The sequence below is a fragment of the Pseudoliparis swirei genome, chromosome 9, assembly GCF_029220125.1.
Source record: "Pseudoliparis swirei isolate HS2019 ecotype Mariana Trench chromosome 9, NWPU_hadal_v1, whole genome shotgun sequence".
NCBI lineage: Eukaryota > Metazoa > Chordata > Actinopteri > Perciformes > Liparidae > Pseudoliparis > Pseudoliparis swirei.
This window is the reverse complement of record NC_079396.1, coordinates 14,620,334-14,633,751: the sequence shown is the minus strand read 5'-3', so window position 1 is coordinate 14,633,751 and position 13,418 is coordinate 14,620,334. Positions and strand designations below refer to the sequence as shown.

General features: G+C 41.5%; 1 protein-coding gene across 1 annotated transcript in view; it reads left to right on the top strand.

Moving 5' to 3' along the window:
* Window positions 1-12,030: 12,030 nt before the first annotated feature.
* Window positions 12,031-13,418, top strand: part of LOC130200144 (chemokine-like protein TAFA-2) — a 77,288-nt gene continuing 75,900 nt past the window's right edge. The window contains exon 1 of the mRNA XM_056424150.1: window positions 12,031-12,474. The gene's annotated coding sequence lies outside the window, so the exon portion shown is untranslated. The remainder of the gene's footprint in view (window positions 12,475-13,418) is intronic.

The window sequence follows — 13,418 nt, the reverse complement described above, 5'->3', positions numbered from 1 at the left end:
TATTGACCTTTAAACTCTATCGACCAATGTGATATTCATACCCTTTTTCTAAAGCTCATATTGATTGCTATGATTTGCACCTATATTTCCTAAATTTCCTTAAAAAGTATGACTTAAACTATATTATATTTTCCCGGAAGAATGTCATTAAGTAAATACATTCTAATTTGTCTCCCAATTCCATACTAAATATCAACTTTGTGGTGTATGCCAAGTACCAATTGTCACAGTACACTAGTGATACTGATAATTAAATCAATCAACTGTGACTCTTGTCCTGCCAATTTCACATGTGAAACTATTAAAAAGTTCAACATTTAACACTAAAACTGGCAAAAGTGATACTCCTTTTCCTGATGAAGGGTCTATCCAGGTGTTTTCCCTTTTCTAATGAAATTCCAATATTTATTGGAACGTTAAACATTATTCTTATGTCTTTGACAGGCATGAATTTGTGCAGATTTTCTGGACTGAGCACCTACACTGTGTGTCTGCGTGTGTTTTAGATATCTATAATATATATAATATTAATGTATATGTGATTTTCAGAGCTGTTTTCAGAACAAACACAACACATCACAACTAGTTCAGATGTGAATGGCTCCTACAATCCAAATGTGTGCAGAATTCTTTGACTAAAACACTCAAAAATATACTTTATTCAATTATATTTGACTTTTTACACTGCCACACTGAAAAACACATAATTGGTACATTTGGGATAGAGGGTAAGATGCAGACAACTTTTAAAATTACAAAATTCCAATTGTACCTGAATGCAGCACAGTGTCTACACTATTTAAGATTCCAGCATCTGCACGCTATTGGCTGAAAGGATGTATCCGTTACAATGTCCCTTCCCCTTTACGGTTCGAGAATAATGACATCATATATATAGAGGTGGTCCGTCATTTAAATTGTCACCATTCGTTTGGTTTTCAGTTATCGCACAAGCAATTTCTCAATATTTGTGTGTGTAAAATACTTAGGCTACTATATTATCAGTATTATTATTACTTGTTGTGTAAGGAAATGGACTTTAACAGGATTGCTTTTTTCACACAGTGCTTTAGGAAATCACACAATAGGGATTTTAGCTTTTTGAGGTCACACTGTACAAAAAAACACAAAGCAGATCAGGTTGAGAAGAACATTTTGTGGCATACAGTCGGCAAATTATTGACCCACATTAGCCTAATTTAAGCACTCACAGTCTTATCAAGACAGAATGCTTCTGGAAGTTGTATTGCATTAAGAAAAACACAGAGTGCCAAATGTCTAGCATTGGTTTTGCTTTTCCTGTGGAGAGAAAATAAAGACTTAATTGTTGACAGGCATGAACCACAAGCCTCCACACAAAACTGAATGGATCTTACTATCTGTATCTTGGCCCTTTTACAGTAATTTGGACAGTTATCTACAGTTTCCATGGAAATACCCACAGACTGTAGTTTAAAATAAAACTGTGCACACTGGCACCTCCCAGTCCCATAGCAGACTGGTGGTGTTTCTTTAAGCTGTTAGGGAGGGGGAGCTGCTGGCTGATGTGTGCCGACTATGAGAAAGATGAGCAAGATGACCGTGTTAAATGCAGCTGCAATTCAGAGAGCTTGCATACAACTCCCCCTTGCACCGTATCGTTCTCCCTCTGGCCCTTTATAAATGGCTATTTTGACACTAGGCTATGTGGTGCATCAGCTGATTCTGTAAATAAATGATTGAGCTGTTTATAGACACCTATAGTGTTGGGGACTTTAATATTTACTGATCACTCCTGATAGCTGAGTCACTTAATGTAAATGTGTCGTAAATATAAATACATTAAAACTTTTGAGTTTCTCAAGTTTTTTAACATTGAAATTTCCAGCTGAACTTTTACATTTAAATTCATGTCATTGACCAATGATACTTCATCTTGATGGTGTAGCCTTTTGAGTAAACAGAGAGACCTGGTCCAATATGGAGAGAGACCTATTATATTTGCACCATCCAATCTAAAAGAGTTGTACCATGAACTGCTCCACAAAGAGATGTGGCATGGTTGTACTGTACACAGCTGCAGCTACTACACCAATCACTTTCCAGCACCACCTATTTCACAAGGAGGCACACCTGAGCTATACCACTTCTGTGTTTGTTTGTTCTTTTATCATAAGAGTTGCAGAAATAAAAAGTTTTTTTTTTTTTTACCAATATTGAAAACATATTAGCATTTAGCACCGCTGCTGAGCCAGTGAGCCTGATTGCATTTAAGTATAGATGTCAAGTGCTACTATTCAGCATCTCCAGCAGGTGGAAGAGTGAGTAGAGTTCCCAGTATGGGCTCAGTAATGTACTGTACTACAAGTGTGTACAGCCTCAAGAGGAAACTACCACACTGCTACAAGATAGTGAGACTTTTTCAGTTATTTAGATATAAGGAGGGAGTTTTTTTCTTTTTTCTTACGGTATGAGTATACAAGTAAGTTGTCGAGAAACGGTGTGATTTACTTGTGAGGGAGGAAGAAATACACAACACGTGCAGAAAGGAATTGGTGCAAAACTGTTGTTTGATGTCATGGCACTACACCAATCACCTTCCACTGAAAATAATGAATTGTATATAAATGTTATGGGTAGATCGTTGGAGCACCATCCACTCGACCACTCTGAATGACGACATAACTATAATGGGTATCTTATGAGTCTGTATGAGATGCAGATGTCTGCCTTTACACTGTTGAAGATCAACCAGAGCTTGGCCTTAAACAATCACCTTTTTTAACTTCAAGGGTGCAATGGTTTGAATGCTAAGAGAGATCTATTAAAATGTGTAATGATAAATGCCAAGTGTCACAAGGTAAAATAAACAGAGAAAGAAATCTATCCAGACAAGATAAATAAACTGTGAAAGTGAACCGCTAAACTATACACGCAAACTTGACAAATACAGGCCTGGGGCAATGTCTCATAATTATGCATTATCAAACAAAAATGTGTTATTGAGTTATCCAGTCAACTCTAGTGTCAACATGTCACCATAGCTGATGGGTTTAAAGGCTGCACTTTTATTCTTATATCACTACAATTGAGATGGTAGTTTAATAATAGAGTATCTATACAACCTTTCATATAACTTATTAAATTACAGACATGCTGATATTGCAGCGCAGTGTCCAGTGTGGCATATACACCTTTTGAGAGGACGGCTTGTGCATCAAAAGTTGCACTTACAATGACCTCATCCTTTTATTGATTAATTGAAGCTTATACAATTCAGCACTGGGGTTACACAACGCCTTTTCCCTCTGGAGACAACACCAACATATCAATAACATTTCTGTGAAACCCACTTCTGGCATTTCTCATCTTTTCCCCACACTGGTCATCCTAGATCAGGGAACACAGAACACAAGAGAACAAGCGCGAGGCTTCGGTTAACTACTGAGTCACCCTTCAAGTCCCTGGGGAAGTTTGCTCATGAGAGAGGAGGTGGACAAGATGTCCTCTTTTCACCCTTACGGCATTTTCACAGCTGAAACGCGAGGACACAGCGACCCTTAGTGGCGTAACACACATAGTGCAGCCTGCATGCGCATCGCTGTCTGGGCAAGGTAGTGTATCGGAGTCGTGGGAAAGGCTGATGACAAGCCACAGAAGGGAAATCCACCTCATCGACCTCAAAGAATGCAGTCAACAGCTTTCATGGTGAGAAAGAAAAACTCCTCATCCTCTGTCAGCATGGGATTTATTAGAGACACAACATTTTAAAACGTGACCTTCACCAGGCATCACATGCACAATGTCAACCAAAAAATATAGGCTGTGAAAACAGAAACTGATTAAAAAACAGCCTAAAATGAGACAATATATTTAAAAATGGGTTGAATTCCAATGAAAATAGAAGAAAAAGATTACATCGCGAATACAAAATAAGCAATTGATCAGTAATGTAACAGTTTAGCTCCATGACTTCTTTTTTGTAGTAGTTGTTTTCATCCTGTCACGAAGTATCACGTCATTCCAGATCCTGCTTCCCATCTCGTCAATCCAACTCCCCTCACCTGCCTCTGATCACTCCCTCGTTAGTCCCTCATTCCCTTCACCTGGTCCTCACGCCCTTCTCACCTGCAGCCCATCCCCTCATTAGTCCCTCACTATTTAGCTCCCTCACTTCCACTTGTCCTCTGCCAGATTGTCTTGTGTTTTCGTGCCAACTTCTCCAGCGTTATTAGAGTATATTCCTGACCTGCCTGTTCTGACCCTGCCTGCCTGCCCTGACCTCTGATTCTCTGCCCCGCCCCTTTTTGGACTTGTTTGCTTCTTCGACTGATCTCCCAGTTTTGACCCAGCCTGTTTTCAACCAAAGACAGTCATCTTTGTTACTCCTGTCTGAGTCGTGCTTTTGGGTCCACTCTAATATCACCGTGACAAGTAATGATTAGTTCATTCCTTAATTGACAAAAAATAAAAAGTTTGAGCAGTTTTGAAGAAAACCAAATATATTCGGGTTTTGGACTGTTGAAGAGACACACAACTATGGATCTAGGAATATGGGCTCTGGTAACAATTGGGAGGGGCATTTTATGGGACAGATGTGAAAATATTAAGTCTACTTATACTGTAATTTCTTCGTTCACATATCACATATCGGACCACTAGAGGGCCCTAAAGTCACATATATGGTGACAATAAACAACTCCTTTGTATGCTTTTCTTTCGTAATGGTTACAAACAAATATTTTTTTCTTTATATAAGGTATGTTTAGAGACATTTTTTCCACTGTTGACATCCAAGAACTGCCGACTGTTCATGCACATTCTGCCCTTCAACTGCAACACTGATTTTTTGAACAAGGCCAAAACAAAATGAAAAATGTTTGATGACATTTATAACCACCGACCTCGTCTGCCTCCTCCTACTGATGCTCGGCGCAGATTTTTCTCCAAAATAGTGCTATTAGTAGCAGGGAATGTGGGCTCACTGTTTTTTCACTCTCCAACGTGTCTTTCATTGTGACTCCCTCTGGTGTCTTTTTCCCCAGTAAGCTGGAGTCAGTTGAATAAAAGACACAACTGGGAACAGAGAAAGAGTGAGTGAAAGTCATCCCTGCTGCCTCATATAAAACGCTCCCACATCACAGACATTGGCCAGCATGGATAATCATTCATCATGTGTAGGTGTTGTCATCAGCGGGAAATGAGGAGGTCAGAGGAAAGAAGTGAAGGAGACAGGGGGAAGCAGGTGGTAAAGAAGTGGCGAGAGAGGGGTGAGATGGATGAATGAATGCAGTGTAGTCCCACTGGCAGCATATACACACAGACTGAATTGCTTTCAATGGCTGTGCTTTGCACAAGGATGCCTCTATGTTATAGACACACATCTGTATGGATGGGATGATGTGTGACAGTCAGGCAATTTAAACATTGTATGCGTGTGAATATTAGGTTTAAAAAGAAGTTCACGGACAATGTTCTCCTCTCTGTAAGGCTTGACAGAGATGAGCAAGCCATGCAAACATAAAAACCAAGAATTGAGGAGACAGTAAATGTTGGATCTCGTTTCACTTGAGTCGAATACCCAGCTGTGCTGTTCTAATATGAAAAGCTGAAGGCGTGCATAGTAGTGTTTGTGCCAGACTTCTAATTCAGTTTATGTACATTGAGCCAGAGCAGGGTGGAGGATGCAGGGTGGAGGTTAAAGGCACAATACCTACTAATACTTTCCAATGCAAGTGGGAGAACAGTCTCTAAACACTAAAAAACTTGACGCTCTCTGCCGCTCTCTTAACTGTCGTACAGTATGAACCGGACAAATGCATTTGACGGTGGACATTTGCTCTTCGGCCTCTAAATAGACCCCTATCTAAAACTGTTTATGAGATTAAGAGAAGGAAAGTGAAGGAGAGAGAGACAGAGAAATGCTGGAGGAGAGAAAGACAGAAACACTGAGAGTGAGAGAGGATTACAAAAAGAAAGACAGAAGGAGCGATAGATATTCCTGTCCATGAGCAGAGTGTGGAACAACATAATCCCAGATTTTGATGCCTGTTGTTTTGCTTGAAAATATTTTGGATTATGAGTGGCTGTTACATTTTATGCCTGTATCCGATTGTGCTCCGGAGATTATTTAACGGGATCTCACCAACCTGCTGCTCAGATGAGTGGCGCTGAGAGGTCAAGACACAAACTAAGACATCAAGTTTTTCTAAGGATTGGTTAAAAAATGAAAGAAATTCAAAATTATATCTCTATTTTCTTCTTAGATTCTAAGACATTTTTTTCAGATCCCCAGTATCTGTAAATATACATAAAGAAAAAGGTCTTTTATTTGCACTGCCATGTGGAGCTGTGCCGTCATCTTCACCACTGAATATTTTAAAAAGCCATGGAAACCGGTCTCTCGTTGCAGTGAGAGAGCTCTCCAGCTGGTGTGCATGTCATCCTCCATGTATGAGTTAACCCACTCCCATCACACATAGATATCTGATAATGAAAGGATCCTCACTCTTTGCCCTCTTCTTGTTACAGAATGGTACATGTTTGACTAAACTGCATTCCTATAATCAACAAGTATGAACATTTTCTAATATCCATACATTCTTTGAAAACATCTAGTTACACTAGTTCCGTGGTTGGCACTGAATGTGGCCAGCCTACTGTATAAGGACCTAAGAAGCCATGTTGGTCTATGCCTGTTGAGGGAAATCTATTCCTGTAGAGATGTCTCTGGTCCGGTTGTGTCTACGTTTGTGTAAAGGAGCAACATATTGATAACACAGCACAACATAACATCAAGTAGTGACACAACGCTCCTCATTTCCTCCTTGCTGGGCCTATGAAAGTCAAACTTGATGTAAGGAAGCTGCAATGCTGCATCTCCTCAAGTCGAGAGGTTTTTTTTCGAAAAAGATTGGTGGATTTGTTGCCACTCAGTCCTTTGACATAAGTGTGGATAATATCTACAGATAAGGGAAGTAATTACGTCATCACATCATATGAATTGTATTGTAACGTATTGTACTTTTTAGTGAACTGACTACCACAGTAGTGATCCAACGTGTTTAAAGGAACAGTGTGTACGATTTAGTGGCAGAATGGCAACCAACACAAGATCCCTTCACTCACCCTCCCTTTCCAAACATGTGAGGTATGGATAGGTAGTTAGGATTACTAGGAGCTACGCTCTTATCAATGTGTTCTACTTCATGACTAAATAATTGCCGTAAAAAAAAATAGAATAATTCAAAAATAAATAAATTCAGAACAGTATTAGAATATGTTTATGTTTTTAATATAAATAAATATGTTTTCTTCAACTCCCCCTGGTCCACCTCACTGTCTCCACCGCGGCTTCTCTGCCGGCTGACGCTTGGTGAGTATGTGTATGTGTGTAGACAGATCAGAGATGTGTGCTGCAGCTTAATAATAAATGACAATAAAACATTTTAAAAAACAACAACAAAAACACCATTAACATTGGGGCATATCAATCCTCTGATTTATAATAATTAAGCCCCTCCCTCAGAGGCAAAAGCCAAAGGCTCTCCCTCGAGCCAGTGTCCATTCTGGGCTACGATAGAAACACATCGGTGCAAGGTGGTGCACTCTGTGGTTAGCTTCCACAGTTTCAGGTCGCTATACACTGATTTAAACAAAGTTATGAACATTATATTCCATTTCTGCCCATTAATCTTTCTAAATGAGACACACTGTTCTTTAAAGCTACACTTATCGCCATGTGTATATTGTCTCAATGTATGAGAGGGCTCGCTCTTCATGACAAACCCACTTATTATATCCCACATTTACACTTCCCCTCAACTCTTCTGGTGTCTTTCAGCTTTTTGTTTTGCCTTATTTTTTATAGCCTGCACTCACATTCATTGCTCTCAATAACCTGGTTCCCAGCCATATCAGGCAGCTGTAAATAATGTAATAAGTGTCATGTGCGATGTGTAAACCACACGTTATTTTAATATGTTTGTCATAACAATCTAACATAATCAACATTTGACAATGTTGTATTTACAGCTTGAATGAATTAATGCCGCTTTGAAAGAGATGAGAGTCATTTTACAAAAACTACTAAATGCATCATCTTCACCTGCATTCATTCATCGGTTCACTCCTCTATGTTGAGGGTTCCATAGCAACAGGCTAAGCTGAACATCATAGCTGATCTTTTCTAAAAGCAGCATCCTCCCAGCTCTTCCTGGAGGATCTCCAGGTGCTGCCATACCAACTGGGAAATATTGTCAATCAATCTGTCCTGCTGCTCGTGTGTCTCAGGTTCAACAACTGCCCACGGCCACATGCCACACTGGCTTTCCCAGGGGAAAAACTCAAGCTGAAAAAGAAGCGTGTACCTGTGGTTTGACCGGTCACAAAGAAATGTGAGGAAGAAAGCAACATTAGTCTGACCATCTAAACAACTGCCAGGCTTTCCTGTCTCTTTTTTGGAGCAATGGGGATCATTCAACTCATTTATATATACATTTAACGTGACAGAAAGCTGATCAGAAAAAAGGTGTTTCTAGGATGTCCGTCATGTAATTTGCATGTGGCTAACTCTAGTGTAGTTAATGCTAATGAGAGTCTCAAGCAAGGCTCATTGAGTGTTCATGCTGCGACGCAAGGCCATCAATTAGCAATGAGGGCGGAGACGGATCTTTCATGCTCATCGGAGCTTTGAAGGAATTAGTCTGTTTGAACATTTACATCTTTAAGTGAGGGAAAGAGAGAAACAGATGAGAGGAGAGGGAGTTCGGTTAGTAGGTTGCACCCTGCTGCTATTTGAGAAAAAGGGTTCTTTGGCGAGGGCAGCTGTGTCTTTCAACTGCACTAACGGCCTCTAACTTCAAATCCCATTCTTCATAAAAGCACTAATCAAGTTTTTAAAGAAGAAGCTCACTGAGCTCTATTGGATTTACAAATGACTGCAGATATTTCTGATATTTTGGAAAATAAGTTTGAGATTTTCCAGATTTTTATATTTGAATTTGGACCAAGAAAAATGACAACAAATATGATGAACAATGCATGTCTACCCCATTTTGGTCCGAGCTGTCTGTAATAGGTGTCCACCCACCCTTCATACATGCATGTGCTGCATATCCTCTACATCCCTGAGGGATGTGATACATGGGGGAGAAAAAAAGGAACATGACTGACAGACAGAAGGAGACACACAGAAAGACGGGAGGGAGTTTAACAAGAACAGAGGAGCTGCCATCCAAATGGATAACACAACAAGCAACAAAAAACAACAACAGTGACAGCTACACCTTCCAGCTGCCGTCTTTCATATGCTAATGCTGGTATTACTGCCTGCCAAGGCAACACAGAACACAAAGTGTGTGTCCCTGTGTGTTCATTCTAAATGAAGCGACGTACTCAGCATTCGGTGCCACGTGGTTTTGCTAATAAGAGTCATCCGGCAAGGCCTTTGAACACAGGCCCATTTGTATACAGAATACTGTGTACAAACATCTTTAGTTTGATGTTTTTACATTACATCAAATGCTACGCTGTATGGTGCTTGGTATGTTTTAGGATTTCAGTTAAAATATACTGTAAAGGATAGCTGCATGGGAAATGGCATTTTTCTTAAAAGATATAGGTCTGAAGTTATTCCATATTTTTTGTTATAGCAACAAATCCCATAAAAAGATCCATTAACTATATTGTCGAGCATTGGCCGTGGAGCAAAATGCCTGATATACTAGCTTATTTAAACTTAAATGAGCCACAGCGTTGCACTGGGTCACATGTTCCTTTACAATAATCGATAGATAGAAATATTGATATAGTGGCTTTAAGATCTACTTCTTCAGGAAGTTGTGAGCTAAGTTCTGAGAGAAACAAATTATGAAATATAGTTTTCATCATTTTCTCTTTGAGTTTTGCATGTGACCACTGCTCCATAGTACATTGTCTGCATTCATTTACAGCTCTGATTATTATATGGAAGGCCACATGGCAAACTCCTCCTGCCTGCAAGGATTATCTCATGGTCCGGCAGAGTATTTCTCCATTTCAGTTGTTTCGTTGAGCTGATGTCACTTCAGTGATTAAAAGAAATGTGTGACAAGCAAACGTGATTACATTTCTTTGAGCTGCTCTATTAATACGTCCACATAGCTGTGTTTGTGTGTGTGCTCTCCATGTACACACAACATGACTCTCCTGGGCCGTCATGTGGTCTGTAAAGCTTCTCTCTCTGGGAATTGACTATCTATTCTGTGACAGAAATGCACCAAGCACTCTGATTGGCACATCTTAAATCCCTCTCTGTGTGATTGGGAAGCTGACAATTGGAGTGTGTGCTTGTGTGCGTAGACATGTGTGTGGGTGAGGATGTATGTGTGCAAATGCCATAGATCCCAAAGGAATTACAAGCAGCCCAGTGATCGTGTTCGCAAGTGTTTCTCTATTTGTTATCTTACAATCCACATGCTGAGTTCAACTGCTGCCAGAGAACGCTGTCGAAGACAAATCCGATGGCGTGGTGATCCATGATTTACCCTGTTACTTGTAGAGAGAGAGAGAGAGAGAGAGAGAAAGCAATAGATAGACAGACACAGAGAGAGACCGAGAATGAAAATGATTTGGTTTATTAAGAAGACATGAAGGAATCAAAGAATGAGAAATATAAAACAGCGTGAGAAAGAAAGAGAGGATACGCGTGAAAGAGGAGAATGTTGAAGGCTCAAGAAGGGGGACAGAAAGAAGAGGAGAGTTCAGTAATCTGAACTCTTTGTCAGAGTAATAAATTAGCTCACTGGGTGAAATGATATATGCACATACGCACAATCACGCCCCCACTATGGATCAATTAACCTGTCATCCATGTGTGCAATCATACTTCATCACCTCGATTACACTTCACAGGCACACTTGCATGCTGACTCCAATAAAGGCGACACTACACACACACACACCACTTCAACCTCAACTGTATACTTTCATTGGCTGTGTTTGTGTGTTTAGTGTTTTATGACCAAGTGTCTCAACTGCATGACTTCCGTGGCCTTGGTACGTATTACTATTACCTGGGGCGGCTTTAGCTCAGTATAACTAAGGATGGGTTAAATGCAGAGAACTAATTTCCCCTTGGGGATTAATAAAAGTGTATATTCTTATATTCTTATTCTTCTCTTGAAGACAGACGAGACCCCCCCCGCCCACCCCCACCCCCACACACACTCACAGTCACACACAGTTACACCCCAGAGCCATGGGGCTGCTTCCTCAAATGAACTGCAGAGTCACAGAGTCTGGACAAAGTCATTTGTTGTGAGTAAACTTCTTTGGGCAGCTCAGGTCATTCCAGGCAGTGGAGGACTGAGACCACACATACACACGCACACCCACACCCACACCCACACACGCACACACACACACAAACACACACACTCACACTCAGGTCAATTTGGTTGGGCATGGTGTCGATCACCCCTCTGCTCCTGTTGCTCTAGTCTTCCGGGAAATGCCCACAGCTCAGCTAAAGTGAGTTCAATTTAATTTGAACTTCACACACTGTGAGAGAAGGATAGAGAGAGAGAGAGAGAGACGAGGGGGAGGGTGTGGGAGATCCAATATGGGTTTGTCCTTCTTGAAGTGACACAAACATTTCAGACTTTGTCCAGCATCCATCCCCCAGAGAGCCATTGCTGACGCATTTGGAATCGTGTGACTGTTTGTGTATTCGTGTGTGTGCGTGTGTGTGTGTGTGTGTGTGCGTGTGTGTGGTTTCTGATAGGGCAAGAGGCATTAGCTCATGTCTCTTTCTGTTTATCCGTCTATGTTGACAAGAGAGGACACATATCATACATCCAACAGATCTCGGCCATATGGGTTTCTGCACATTACTGTACAGCATCTTTTACATGTATTTCATGCGCCTCTCTAGTTATCTGTTCCATAATTAGGCCGCTAGGGAGCGCTGCTCCGCTTCCAGCTGACAGTGAAGCCGCGCTCTCTGTCTTCTAGGCGGAGAGGCAGGAGCGCACCAACAGTCTGCCTGACTCCCCGACCGCATCGCACCTCTGTCCCGTCACACTCGGCTACTTTCTCGCCGCTTCCCCCTAAAGAGGATAAACGGGGAATTCTCGGAGCAAAACAAAAGCCTGATTTGGGGAGGTTTTAGGTTGGATGTTTTCTTCATGTTGGTATGTCCTAATAACTAAGTTTCCTGTTTTCACCCGTTGTGCAAAAGCGGAGGAGAGGAGCGGAACTTTCAGGGGACCTTTTCTCGCGCCGGAGTAGCCGCTGGAGGTCTGAATCTTACACCAGCTTCGTTGCTCTCTATTTTTGGAGAGTATGGTGTAACTTTTCCGCTCCAGTCGAACCTAAGCGGCCGGTGAGAGAGGAGCCGTTGTATGGTACCGGAGAGGGGATGCGAGCCTCTCCTCCGTCTCGGATAGCGGAGCGGCTATGAGGAGAGAGGATCACCTGCTGGGCTAACGGAACAAGACTACACCGCACCAACAGGTATCGATCAACGCCTTTACACCTGCACACAACAGCCCGGTGCAGCCCACTGGTTTAATGCGCTTGCTGGTAACTGTTTGCAGTGCGCGTGAGACAAAGTCAATTAGTGGCACACCTGCCAAGCAGGATTAATATGCTTTACAACAGTCCACTCAATATCTGGTCTTTGAAAACCAGTTACGCACAGAAGGAATTTCTTCCGTTCTATTTTCGGGAATATACAAGGAATTGATTGTAGCTATGAAGGCAAGAGTTATGCAAAAAGATTGCCTCGTGGTAATTTCCCATCAGCCTACTCTTGCATGGTATACGGGTTTTATTCTCGTGGTGGTGAATTTATATATAGCAAAGACAAATGATTGCGGTTGTTTCAGGTGTTGCACAGCCTTGTGAGGCTTGCTTATCTCTCTCTCTCTCTCTCTCTCTCTCTCTCTCTCTCTCTCACACACACACACACACACACACACACACACACACACACCTACACACACACACCTACACACACACACACATGCACGAAGGGGGCAGGTGGGTCTTCGCTGTGCGTATATGCGGACATATGGTAGTGGGTTCAGTGCGTATTATGCAGAGCTTTAGCAAGGCAAACAGCTGCTCACCTCACTTTGACTATAATATCTATGACCTATGCTGTGTCCAATGGTATACTGAATGATAAGTCTGTTGTTGCCATATTTCATGCAAGAACATATAAGGAACCTAAGTTTTAATAACGTCTCGCAGTGGTTTGTCTTCACGTGACAGGAACATACAGGGTCTAAACATAACAATTGTGAAGTGTGTGTGGAGCCTGTATACTGTCATCACCCTGAAAGCAGTGGTGGGCGTCTTCTGCAGCAGCAGCGGATCACCTGATGTTCTGTGTGGTGATTCATTAGATGACCTTTATTGGCGACAGTGCACATGGTGCATCAATTTGGTCGCAG